Source organism: Anabrus simplex, chromosome 1 (genome assembly GCF_040414725.1).
Source record: "Anabrus simplex isolate iqAnaSimp1 chromosome 1, ASM4041472v1, whole genome shotgun sequence".
In the NCBI taxonomy this organism is placed as follows: Eukaryota; Metazoa; Arthropoda; class Insecta; order Orthoptera; family Tettigoniidae; genus Anabrus; species Anabrus simplex.
The window spans coordinates 1115967386-1115980181 of record NC_090265.1 but is presented as its reverse complement, the minus strand read 5'-3'; the positions used below and the strand labels follow the sequence as shown (position 1 = coordinate 1115980181).

The window sequence follows — 12796 nt, the reverse complement described above, 5'->3', positions numbered from 1 at the left end:
AATCATGTCTGTTAGTGGATATGTTTTAGTATTATATGTTATGAAGTGATAATATATTGTAAAATATTTTCAAGGAATGTGGGAGCTTGTACAATACGGTAGTTAAATTGATCGGCAGTATTAAAGAGAGGTTAGGCCTTACGTGTGGAATGGAAAGATATTTGCACCGTTCCCGTGTCCAGGTCGAGTCACAAAGAAATCCTGACTAGCTCAATTTATTATTATTATTATTATTATTATTATTATTATTATTTATTAGCGTATGATGCTCCATTTGACAATCATTTGAAATGAATTTTACATATAAGTGTTATTAGAAAAATATAAACATATTTATATACATGGATATAGAGTATTTACAGACTAACTAAGAGAGAGACACATACACATACACTCTCTCTCTGCAGGTTCTGAGATTTCATCACAAACTGATGTCAAGTCCTTTCAGCCAAGTGAGTGCCGTAGGGGTTACTTGATGCAGCTCCTCCATAGGCCCAGAGAATGCTCGTAGAGGACATTCTTTCATGATGTGGCTGATGGTTTGCACTTCAGCACCACAGTTGCAGGAAGGAGACTCCAACTACCCCCATTGGTGTAGTGCAGAAGCAGTTCTTCCAACGCCGCAGCGTATCCTGGTTAATCTAGTCCAGGTGGTGCATGGGAGGTTGAACCCAGGAGGCTTTGCTGTTGGGTCATCAATGTTGATTAGACCATGTGGGTGTAATCTGGCCCATTCTTGCTTCCATGCTTCGTCAGGTCTAAAAGGTATGTCAGTCAGTTCCCTGGCCGTCTTCCAGGCAGGTTTGTGGAATTTCAGTCTTGCAATGGCGTTTTCTTCTGTATCCTTTTGATGGGAAGTGAGCTGTTCATAATCACCTTAGTCCATAATCTGACAAGGGCATTTTGTCTATCAATCAAGTATCGATTTCGGGTCGTAGGTTCCGAGAGTAGAGCCATCGGGCGAGATAAACGGTTAAATTCACATAATATCCGCTCGTTGGACGTCTCCATCTAGCCAATTAATTCTTAATGCTTCATAAATGTCTATCATACTTGATCTACAGATACTTACACGTACTTATATAACCTAAGACATCATTAAAAGAGTGAATAAATTCATCGAAGATCTCTTTATTAAATTAAATGATCTTGAAATAGAATGGAAATTGAATATTTTGTTGAAAATCTATTTCTCCACCTAACTAAACTAATTAATATCTATATGAAAATACTTAAAGATCTTTGATATCAAAGAAGAATAAATCCTGACCATATACATTGCTTCAGTTGAAAAGTATAAAATAATTCAGAGATGCTCATCATTATGACATATTATTAAATTAAAATCACGTTTAGGTTATTCTTTTCTCTCCTTGAACACAACATAATTCCCTAAATTCTTTTCCTAAAATTTTTATATAATATATTGCAAATCTATTCACAAGTTATCAGTCTATTTGCCTGTATGTATCTGTCAATATTTTATAATTATGCTTTATATCACGATCACTAATTGTTAGTACAAGGAAAAATATAGGAAGAAAAGATAAGTCATTTAACATTGTTTCATTTTCAAATAATAAAAAATGACCATTAATAATCGTTATTTAGATCATTTATCAAAAATAAAAATAAATTCCCAAAATTAAGTGTTGATTATTTAGATCATGTGTGATCTGTCAGCGTGTCACCAGTAACTCCTAACACCTTATTCAATGTAATTTCTGGAAATTCTGTGGTCAGTCATCTAAGAAGACTCTAATAACCAGTGTCGTCATCATCATCTAATTATGGAGAACCTCTTCAGTGACATCATTGAAATGAGCAATTAAGCATCCTAACTCTATTTATTTAAATAAACATGATTGTGGTTAAGAATTCTGGGTAGTGTGGGATAATTCCACTCTCTCTTCCCTATATGGATTCATTTTTGATGATCTATGGGTATCTATCCGACATATGAAAATTACATGGATCATATTTAATGCTGGATGTGGAATACTGAAGGATTAATATATGTTATGGAATTAACTACATTCACACTTAACCTTAAACCGCGTCAACTAAATATCACCATTAAAATACATCCATTTCTTCTATCTCGACGAAATAGTAATCATCATCATTATTATTCTTATTACACAACCATTCTTCATATATGTAACATCTGTTTCATATCTCATCCTTCATTTCAATAACCCTAATAATTCTCAACTTGACGCATATGACCTCATAATTATCATTTATCTACTTATATATTCCATTTCCTTCTCAATTTTCTTCAGATTCATTTCATATCGCTCATATGTCTTCTTATGATCCAAATATAACCCGTATATCGTATCGCATCATTTCCATTTTGTGGTATAACACCCTAATTCAATCATAACATTAACCACGCCATGTCGGTATAATATTCACAACCGAAGTAAATTAACCTCTTATTTAATATAGACAGTATTACGAATGCATAACCTGGTTATTGTCACTTTAAGTTAGAAGATTACCTATTACCCTCTTATGCTGTTATATCAATGCTATTTCACACATGAATTCACTCTTCTTGAATATAACTCTATGACAGCACTGCATAATTATATTACATGCAATTAGAAAATGGCACTTTGCAAAACAAGTTATTTAAGTTACTTACGGTACTGTTATCTCAATAAACTTATCTTTTCTTCCCTGTATTCCCTTGCTGGTCCAAATGCTTTAGGACATCTCGTCAGATACGACTGCTTCATCGTGCCAGTCTCTGGGAACATATGGGTAGGTCTTTCCTCCGTCATCTAGGGATAGCTCCGCCGACTTCAAGTCGCCATCTCCAGACAGTCCGCCTGTTTTCTTAGTGCATGATGCTGGCAATCTCTTGTGCAGTCAGGACAAGAATACAGATAAACATGGTCAGTTTCATCATCTTAGAATTCAAAGCCTTCTATCATTCATAAATGTATTGGAAAGGATACTTCCTTCGATTAGATTCATCTTAGGCCTTGCAGACTACTAATATGGCTATGAAATACTCAATTATAATTCGCTTTAGTTTCCTATACCTTGTTTTCAACTGCTGCAGTATTTATTATTTCTTTCCAGTAGCTTAGAATGATATGTGCTACTTTCGCGTGGTGTCTTATGATGTAGCTAGTTATGTAACGATTCCCAACCAGTCGATTTAGCTTCTCAATATATTAATATGTGACTCTCCGCAACTCTTCTGTAGCCTTGCTCTTTTCTCTTGATGTTACACCTATTTCTTATCCGTTCTAGCTTCTTCTTTTTTTTTTTTTTTTTTTTTTTTTTTTTTTTGGGCTATCGATGCAGTCTTCTTTATGTATTAATATGTTGTACCGATCAGCTTGAGATGGTTTCTTCTGGAATGATTTTTGTAATAATAAATTTGTAACAAACCTGTAGCCTTCATTCTTTTTCACCGCCTTCTTAATACCATTTCTCGGCTTATCCCTGATATGAATACAATATTCTCGACATTGAAGATTAGATTTGCATGTTGTGTTTAATCTTCTCATGGCATAGAGTCCATTTTTGTTCCAAATGTTCATTCCTAACAGTGAAATGGCACATATTTATGGAGGTGAATTTCTGTGCAGCCTTTATTTGTACAGATCGCTATCAGAAGGGATTATTTCTTTTTACATGGGAGTAGAAATAGAACTCTCATAAAATGACTCGATTACCATAATCGAGAACTAAACAGATTATAGGGTGGTTTATTCAGAGAACGCAGTAACATGAAATATAGAATGTTCAGGATTCTTCTTGTTTATTTTTCTTCTTGGCCTTTTACCAATTCATTGGGGATAACTGTTTAGAACTAAACAGTTGTTCTGAAAAAACATGCATATTTTTCATACAGACAGTGTACCAGTATTACAAATTTGATAAACCTTGGCCCAGAATTCGTAATATACGATTGATAATGCATGACAAAATCCTTTTAATATTAGGGTAAGGTACTGCTTCAAATCATGATAAATTTTCTGGAAAATGATTTACTGCTATCATATGTCTTAAGTTCTCCATTTTTCTTTTCATGCTTGCCTTATAATAATATTACTGGCTTTACGTCATCTTTATAATAAAATAATAATTGTTAATACACTATTCCAGAAAAATTTGACAATATAAAGTCTAAATAAAGCTCATTCCAATCCTGTCCATCTTAGTCTGCATTAGAAAACTCTAATAAATATAAATGTTTAAATATGATATTAATCTTTCTGCAAGTGCTTTACATTCAACTTCATTTATTTTCTTTCTGGTGTAAATCACGGTGCTCATATTAGAGAAAAATTAGAACACACTTTCAATTTTTATTTGTGCTCAGATAATCTTAATTCAGTTTGTGTCCGTAAAAGGACAGTACACTCATAAAAAACAAAACACCTTAAAAGACTAGAGATAGGAAGTTCATATTCACATGACAGGCTAATTAGTATGTTCTGCAGAAACGATTAGCATTTCAGTCACCTAGGTTCAGCACGAGTCCTGTTGTCTGGTAGGGATTGGGTCCTCCACGGGCACTGATAACTTGTTCCATGCACGGCATCGATGCGTATAAGGTGCGAATGGCGTCCTAGGGTATATCCATCAATGCTGCATTCATCTGGTTCCATAGTTCATCTTTGGTGGTTGGCATTCGGTCACAGCACCGCACCTGTCGTTTCACCATATCCCACACACTTTCGATTGGCGACAAGTCTGGTGATCAGGCGGGCCAGGACAACAGTCTGACATCCTGTGACAACAAGAAGGCACGTGTTCGTGCAGCAACATGTGGTCGCGCATTGTCCTGCTGAAATATGGTGTCTGGGGTGTTGTGCAGAAAAGGTATGGCTACGGGTTGCAGGATGTGATTCACGTAGGTCAAACTGGTCACAGTGCCCTGGACACGCACCAACTGTAATTTGCGGTTGTACCCAATAGCACTCTAATCCATAAGGCCTTGAGTTGGTGCTGCATGTCGTGTGCGAATGCAGTCAATGTGATGCCTCTCCCCATCTGCGGTGAATAAAAATGCGACCATCATGGACAAACAAACAGAACCTGAATTCATCCGAAAACACTATCTGCTGCCATTCCTGCCCCCCGTGACGTCGTTCCATACACCATTGCAATCTAGCATGTTTATGTACATTGGTCAAAGGTAGGCGGAGAAGTGGACGACACACTGGTAACAAAGACCGTAATAAACGGCGACGGACTATCACTCCTGATAGTGTACAATGTGTTGCACTGTTCCACTGTTGTGCCAGAGCCGAGGAGGATGCAAATCTGTCCTGCAATGCCATTCGGATGAGGTGTCGATCATCTCGGGGGGGGGGGGGTCTGGGTGGTGCGACCAGACCCATCTCAAAGATATCAGCTTCACTGATGTTTCCGTATTGAACTGAGATCACAGAGATGAGATATCTATTAGGTTCCACCTATTCAATACTAATTACGTGTTGATGTTACTAATAACTTTTATTCAACTTGGGACCGGTTTCGACACGTCATCATCAGCCATAAAATGAATCACAAATATATAAGCAAAGAGATAATAATCAACACTATTGTGGATACATATTGAAATATGATAATTAAAAATCTTTAACCGTCCATTCACACCATGTGTTAAGATAAATCGCCAAAAAATTATGCCGTTGCTCTTCTGTTATGATGATTTATCTTAACACATGGTGTGAATGGACGGTTAAAGATTTTTAATGATCATATTTCAATTATCATCATCATCATTTCCCTTTATCCAGCTGTAGCCGGGTAGGGGCAAATATGGTTCCTCTCCACTTTCTTCGGTCTTTCCACCACTCCTCTTCCAACACTGTGTCCCAGTCCAGGTTTCTTTCTATAATGCTGCGTTGGATGGTATCCTTCCATCTCAATCGTGGTCGTCCACGGCCTCTCCTTCCTTGAATTTGCATTTCCATCACCTTTTTTGGCATTCTTTCGTCGCTCATTCGCTTTATGTGCCCAAACCATCTTAGTCGGCTCTTCTCTATTCTATCATTCATTTTTTCTACTCCAATTTCTTCCCGGATTTTCTCATTCCTTATTTTGTCTCTTCTACTCTTCTGTATCATACTCCTCAAGAATTTCATTTCGGCTGCCTGTATTCGACTCTCATCCTTCTTTGTCATTGTCCAAGTTTCTGCTCCGTAAGTTGTTATGGGTACGTAATACATATTGTGCATAGTTTCCTTTGCTTCCATTGGCACATCTTTGTCCCATAACATATTTCTTACACTATGATAGAAACAACTTCCAGGTTGAATCCTTTTACTAATCTCAGCATCCAGTCGAGCATTCTCCATTAATTCACTCCCCAGGTATTTAAACGTTTCCACTACTTCCAGGGACTTGTCTGCAAGTCTAATCTGACCTTTCCTTTCTTTCTCCCCTCTAGTCATAACAAGAGTTTTACTCTTTTCTACACTTATTTTCAATCCACATTTTTCAATCTTCCCATTCACCACATTCAACTGTTCTTGAACCTTCCTGTCGTCTTCTCCCCAAATCACAATATCATCTGCAAATAACATCATGTTCATTTCTCTTCCTCCATATGCTGCTTTTGCCATTCTCATGATGTCATCCATTACTATTGTAAACAGGATTGGTGATAGAACACTTCCCTGTCTCAGCCCACTAGTTATTTTGAACCAACTTGTCCTGCCAACTTGTGTTTGCACGCAACTACAACATTCCTTATACAATGCCATGATCATTTTTATTAATCCCTGTCCAATTCCTTTTTGCACCAGACTGTCCCAAACTTTCGTCCTAGGGACACTGTCATATGCCTTTTCAATATCAATGAATGTCATCACCATATCATTCCCGTACTCCCAATGCTTTTCCATTAGTTGTCTCATAATGAAAATGGGCTCTATTGTTGACCTTCCACTTCTGAAACCAAACTGATTTTCCTGTATCTGCTTCTCAACCCTCAACCTTATTCTACTTTCCAGTATCCTTTCCATTATCTTAGCAACATGGGATATTAGAGTAATTCCCCGGTAGTTCTTCAAAACTTTCTTATCACCTTTCTTGAAAATTGGGATGATTATTCCTTTTTGCCAATCCTCAGGGACCTCCTTATTCTCCCAGACATTCCTGAGAATCCGATATGTCCACTGCAGGCCTACAGCTCCGGCTGCCTTTATCATCTCCACTGAAATTTCATCTATTCCAGCAGTTTTTCCATTTTTCATCTTTCTTACTGCCATTTCAATTTCATTCATTGTAATTTCTTTATCCATTTCTTCGTCAACTAATTGCCTTTCCTGGTTGTCCATTGAATGACTGTCATCCGTTCTTATGTTCAGCAGCTTCTGAAAATACTCTCTCCATCCATTTCTTATTTCTTCTGGCTTTGTTAAAATTATGCCACCTTCATCCTTCACAAATCTGGTGTTTACTTGATCTCTCTTTTTGTTTCTTAAGATACCATACAGTAATTTCTTGCTGCCCTGCGTATCATCTCTCAATGTCTGTGTGAATAAGGCCCAGCTTTTCCTCTTTTCTTCCTCCACTACTTTCTTGGCCAAATTCTTTGCCTCCACATATTTTCTTCTACTTTCTTCAGTCTTAGATGTTTTCCATGCCATTTTCTTTTCCTTCACTTTAATCTTTACCCTATCATTCCACCAGTGTGTTTCTTTGTCTTTCACATTTCCTGATGTTCTACCACACACCTTTTCTGCACATCCAACCAGTGCTTCCTTAAATCTTTTCCATTCCTCTTCAACATTCCCCACCTCTGTCCTGGGTACCAAGGGTATTATTTCCCTTTGAAATTCTTCTTGTATGCTTTTCTCCTTCAACTTCCATACTTTAATTCTTTTCTCTCTTCTTAATTGGGGTTTTTCAATCTTTCCAACTTTCAATTTTCCTATCACAACTCTATGATCTCCACCAAAGGCTTCTTCAGGCATGGCTGTTACATCTACAAGGTTCTTCCGGTGTTCTTTCTCTATGATTATATAATCAATCATGGTCTTTGTCCGTCTGTCTCCCCAGCCATACCTTGTAATCTTCTGACTGTTCTTCCTAAACCAGGTGTTTCCAACAATCATTTGATTCCAACAATCATTTGATTCCTCATGCAAAAATCCACCAACTCACCTTCTGGATTTACATTTCCATATCCAAAGGGCCCTACAACATCTTCCTTTCCTTGTCTTTCCATTCCAACTTGTGCATTTAGATCTCCCATCAATAGCACTTCCTTATCTTCTATCTGTCTCTCCACTTCCTCTAAGAAGTCCTCTAGATGTTCATCTATGCAACCAGTTTGTGGGGCATACAACTCAAATAGATCTTTCACGCCATTTTCAAAGTGGAATCTCATCATCATCATCCTATCGCTGACGTACTTTGTATATTCCAGATATTCTTGGATTTCTCTTCTAAGTATGATGGCCACTCCATTTTTTGCTTCAGGTCCTCTGCTGTAATACAGCCTGTATCCTTCTCTCAGAGGGATCTCCCCTGTACCCCTCTTCTTGGTCTCGCACAGTCCAAGTATGGCTATATCTTTTTCTATCATGAAGTCAACCAGTTCTTCTGTCTTTCCTGTCAGTGCCAGTACATTAACTGTTGCAATTTTGATGTAGTTTGGTGCTGGTTGCCCATTTTTCACAGCTCCCCCAGCACCTGAAGAGCTGCGCGTCGCTTTTAGCAGGGGACGCCCTAACCTTTTCCCAAATAGTTTTGATTATTATGTCTTTGCTTATATATCTGTGATTCATTTTATGGCTGATGATGACATATGTGTCGAAACCGTTCCCAAGTTGAATAAAAGTTATTAGTAACATCAACACGTAATTAGTATTGAATAGGTGGAACCTAACAGATATTTCATCTTAGACCTATCTCGTCGTGTTCTATGGCCTTCTGTGAACCATTCTGTACACAGCTGTTGCACACGAGCAGCAATATCCCGGATGGATGCATCACGTTCTCTCATGTCAATAATGCGCCCTCTTTCAAAGTCACTCATTTGAAGGTACGGTTCTCGCATATGTCTGCGAGGCATCCTGCATGTCTGCTCATGTCCATTACCTTCAGTTTATAGCGACAACGAGAGCTGCAGGCACGTTTTACCAGTCTATGGTGGTGCGCCGAAATATCGATGTGGACCTTGAACCTGAGGACCGACATGGTTCAAATGCTGATCATTTCTTCAAACCACACTAATGCACATGTCCTGTGAATATGAACTTCCTATCTCTACTCCTTCAAGGTGTTCTGGTTTTTATGAACATGAGTGTATTTAAGAAGATAATATTATAAGGAGGGTTTTACACCTTAGATTGTAACATTCTTACTTGAGCCTAAACCACTCAGAGAAATTCAAACTAACCCTAGACATTCATTTCATTTTAAGAAATCCACAACAGAGGCAGACTACCATCAGTGTAACAAATGTCAGGCAGCATTTACCCAAGTCTGAATCATACAGAAGTGATAATTGTCCTACTCGTGCAATTACGTTATTTATGTCCAAACCAAACCAAACCCCATGGTACAACAGGCCCAAAAGGCCATGGCCTACAAAGCGACCGCTGCTCACCCCGAAGGCCTGCAGATTACGAGGTTATGTGGTCAGCACGACGAATCCTCTCTGCCATTATTCTTGACATTCTAGACCGCAGCCGTTATCTTGCCAACAATAGCTCTGCAGTTGAAATCACATCAGCTGAGTGGACCTTGAACCAGCCCTCAGATCCAGGTAAAAGTCCCTGACCAGGCCGGGGATCAAATCTGGGGTCTCCGGGTAAAAGGTACACATGCTACCCGTACACTGCGGGGCCGGCATTTCATTTTTAGAAAATGATAAAAATGCATCTGATTTTTTTAGAAAGATTTCTCCAGTCATGTACTTTTAAAATAATCTGTTCAGAGAATTGAATAAAATTTGCTGCAATGACTTATAAGACAGGACTGATAAGCTATGTACCTTTCCTAGAAATATTTTATCTCACAGGTTTCCTTTTGTTGATATTGAAGATTATTGCTACCGGTACAGGAGTTTGTAAATATTTAATTAATGTGTTCTCCAGTCTGCTGAGTCTCTTGTCTTTGCATTTTCAATGAAGCTCAAGTGTAGATCCTAAGGTTTCAGTTACATGTATCTGTTCCAAATGTTCAAACATATCAGTTAAAACATGACCCTTATATTAAAGTGAGCGACATGATCATTTTTGAGAAACCACTAGGCTTACATACTGTTTCTTTTACTTTTAGTAACTGAACTTCAAATACGTGTTTATTCATATATTTATTTTTGTTAGTAGTATATTTTTCAGTCTTCTTATTTAGTCCGTTAAAGTTTTTATTTTTTCATGTGCACCACCTATATGTCAAAAGGATTTGTGTAGACTGTTCAGTACAATGCAAAATGTGTTCCGTTTTTATACATAAATATTACAACAGTCTTGATATTATGTATACAGTCATTAATTTACTAGGGCGGGTGTTTTCATATGTTCGAAATGTAAGTTAATGCTTGAATTCCACACTATGATCTCCTCATCAAGCTGAGGAGTGCCCACAACATGGCGGTACGAGCGTGGACATATCTTCCCCAGTCTCACGGTTCTGCGCAGCAAGCGGTGTGGGGCCTTGATTCTTACATTTGCATTAGAGCTGGGAATATGATCTAAGCCTACCAAAAGAAGTTACTATGCTCACTAGACTCATTTTGGATTGAATACGTGGACTATAAACCACAGATAAGATGACAATGGAGTTACAATACATTGTAGACCTATCACTAGTCATTCCAACGCAGCAGTAATGAAAGTGGGAAGGGAGGTATCTCTACCAACATTCTAGAAACAGAAATAATTACCCAAACAAGGCAAGATCTACAGGGTATATCAAAGCCAATATGTTGCTAAAATATTTAAAGAAATGATACTTCTATAACAAATAAATTCAATATCTAACTGCAGTATACCTTACAGTAAGAACTACAGTGACCAAATCAGATGAGATCTACATGGTATTTCAAAGCAAATATGTTGCTAAAATATTATGTACAGGGATGGTACTCCTATAGCATATACTTTCAGTACCTAACTGCAATATAACTTACAGCCAAGAGCTACACCTGGACAGCTATAATGTGACGAGTTGGCGGGGTAGTAATATAAACTAACACTAGACTGGTAGCTTCTATACTAAAATTTATTAACTAATGCTAATTATCACTTATACCTCGGTACACAGCCAGGATTCCCGACTACACACTTCTCTAGATATCTTTCTTGACACAACATTTTTTACCATCCACGCTACAACACATTCTACTGTTCTTTTTTTCTCCTCTCTGTTTTTCTGATCACAGAGTCTAAGAGTAAATGAGCGAACCAGATGGTGACATCGCCAGGCTGTCTCAAATTCAAACATGGTGGACACGGTAACCATTACACTGCCGCCTGCTTAAGGCTGCTCGTCCCGAGCTGCTCCAAGATACGGCGCGCGCGCAGAGAGAGAGAGAAAGAGAAAGAGAAAGAGAGAGAGAGAGAGAGAGACACACACACACCTTCCTGGAAACCTGCAGAGTTCGCCAGCATGTCATAGCAGAATTTTATCTGGTCGCTGGCTACCCTTAGATGATGTCTGGCATAATCGTGGATGTCGTTGAGCCCATCCACTGCTCCCATACATAGTTCGTCACTGACTGCTGCTGGTCTGGTGCCGACCCGAACATTAGATCGCACGGCAGGCGGAGCTCCCTTCCGAAGACCCCGTTGGCAGGTGTCATGCCTGTTGTCTCATGGGTGGACACTCAATAGGCCATTAAGAAGAATGGGACCCTCTCGTCCCAGTCCCTCTGGTGCACCGAAACCACCTTCCTGAGAAGCTCCTCGATGGTTTTCACAAAACGCTCCACCATGTCATCTGACTGATGGTGGAGAGGCATCGTACGGGTCTTCCTTACTCCCCAAGTGCTGCAGAACCTCTTGCATCAGCCTGGACTAAAAAAAGTTTCTGCCTTGGTGGCTAGGAAGCTCCCTCGGGACACCAAATCGGCAGAAGAAGTTCTTGACCAAAACGTCGGCCACTGTCATTGCCTCTTGATTCAGGATGATGTAGACCTCTGACCACTTTGTCAAGTAGTCGATGGCCAAGAGTAGGTAACGGTTCCCGGCGTCAGGTGCGGGGAATGGTCCCACAACATCAATGGCGATCCTTTCAAAAGGGGCTCCAACGTTGTCCTGCATCATCTAGCCCCTACTCCCGGTACGTGGGCCCTGGCTCGCTGCGCAAGTGTCACACAGCTAGCACATCCTCTCAACATCGTTCCTCAGGTGTACCCAAACGCTGTCGGGCACGATCTAGGGTCTTATTCACTCCCAAGTGGCCGGCAGTAGTGCCGGCATGCAACTCAGTCAGCACTTCTTGTCTCATGCTCCTGGGAATTATCAGCTGGGCAATGTGCTGCTTTCCATCGGTCGATTCCCACACGTGGGTAAGTACTCCGTGACTAACCATGAGAGACGACCACTGGGCCCAGTACGCCTTATAGGTTGGACTGTGTTTTCAAAGATATGAGTTTCATTCTTGTTTCCGTATTGACCGCTTTAACAATCTCCTCGTAGGAAGCACCCGGCTGGAGGCTGTGTAGCACTTCCGCTGCTGTTCCTTGCAGTCCGGCGATTAGGTGCAGGCTCTTTCTTCTGATGTCCAACCGTTGTGCCCGCACACGGTCTCGAACAGTGTCCGCCAGGACATCCACGTGTGGTCCTGTCGAAGCGCAGGG

At 39.5% G+C, this 12796-nt stretch overlaps 1 protein-coding gene across 7 annotated transcripts in view; it reads right to left on the bottom strand.

Moving 5' to 3' along the window:
* The window catches only part of LOC136858074 (sentrin-specific protease 1), a 322570-nt gene that overhangs the window by 88288 nt on the left and 221486 nt on the right, over nucleotides 1–12796 (bottom strand). The gene's annotated exons all lie outside the window — the stretch shown is intronic.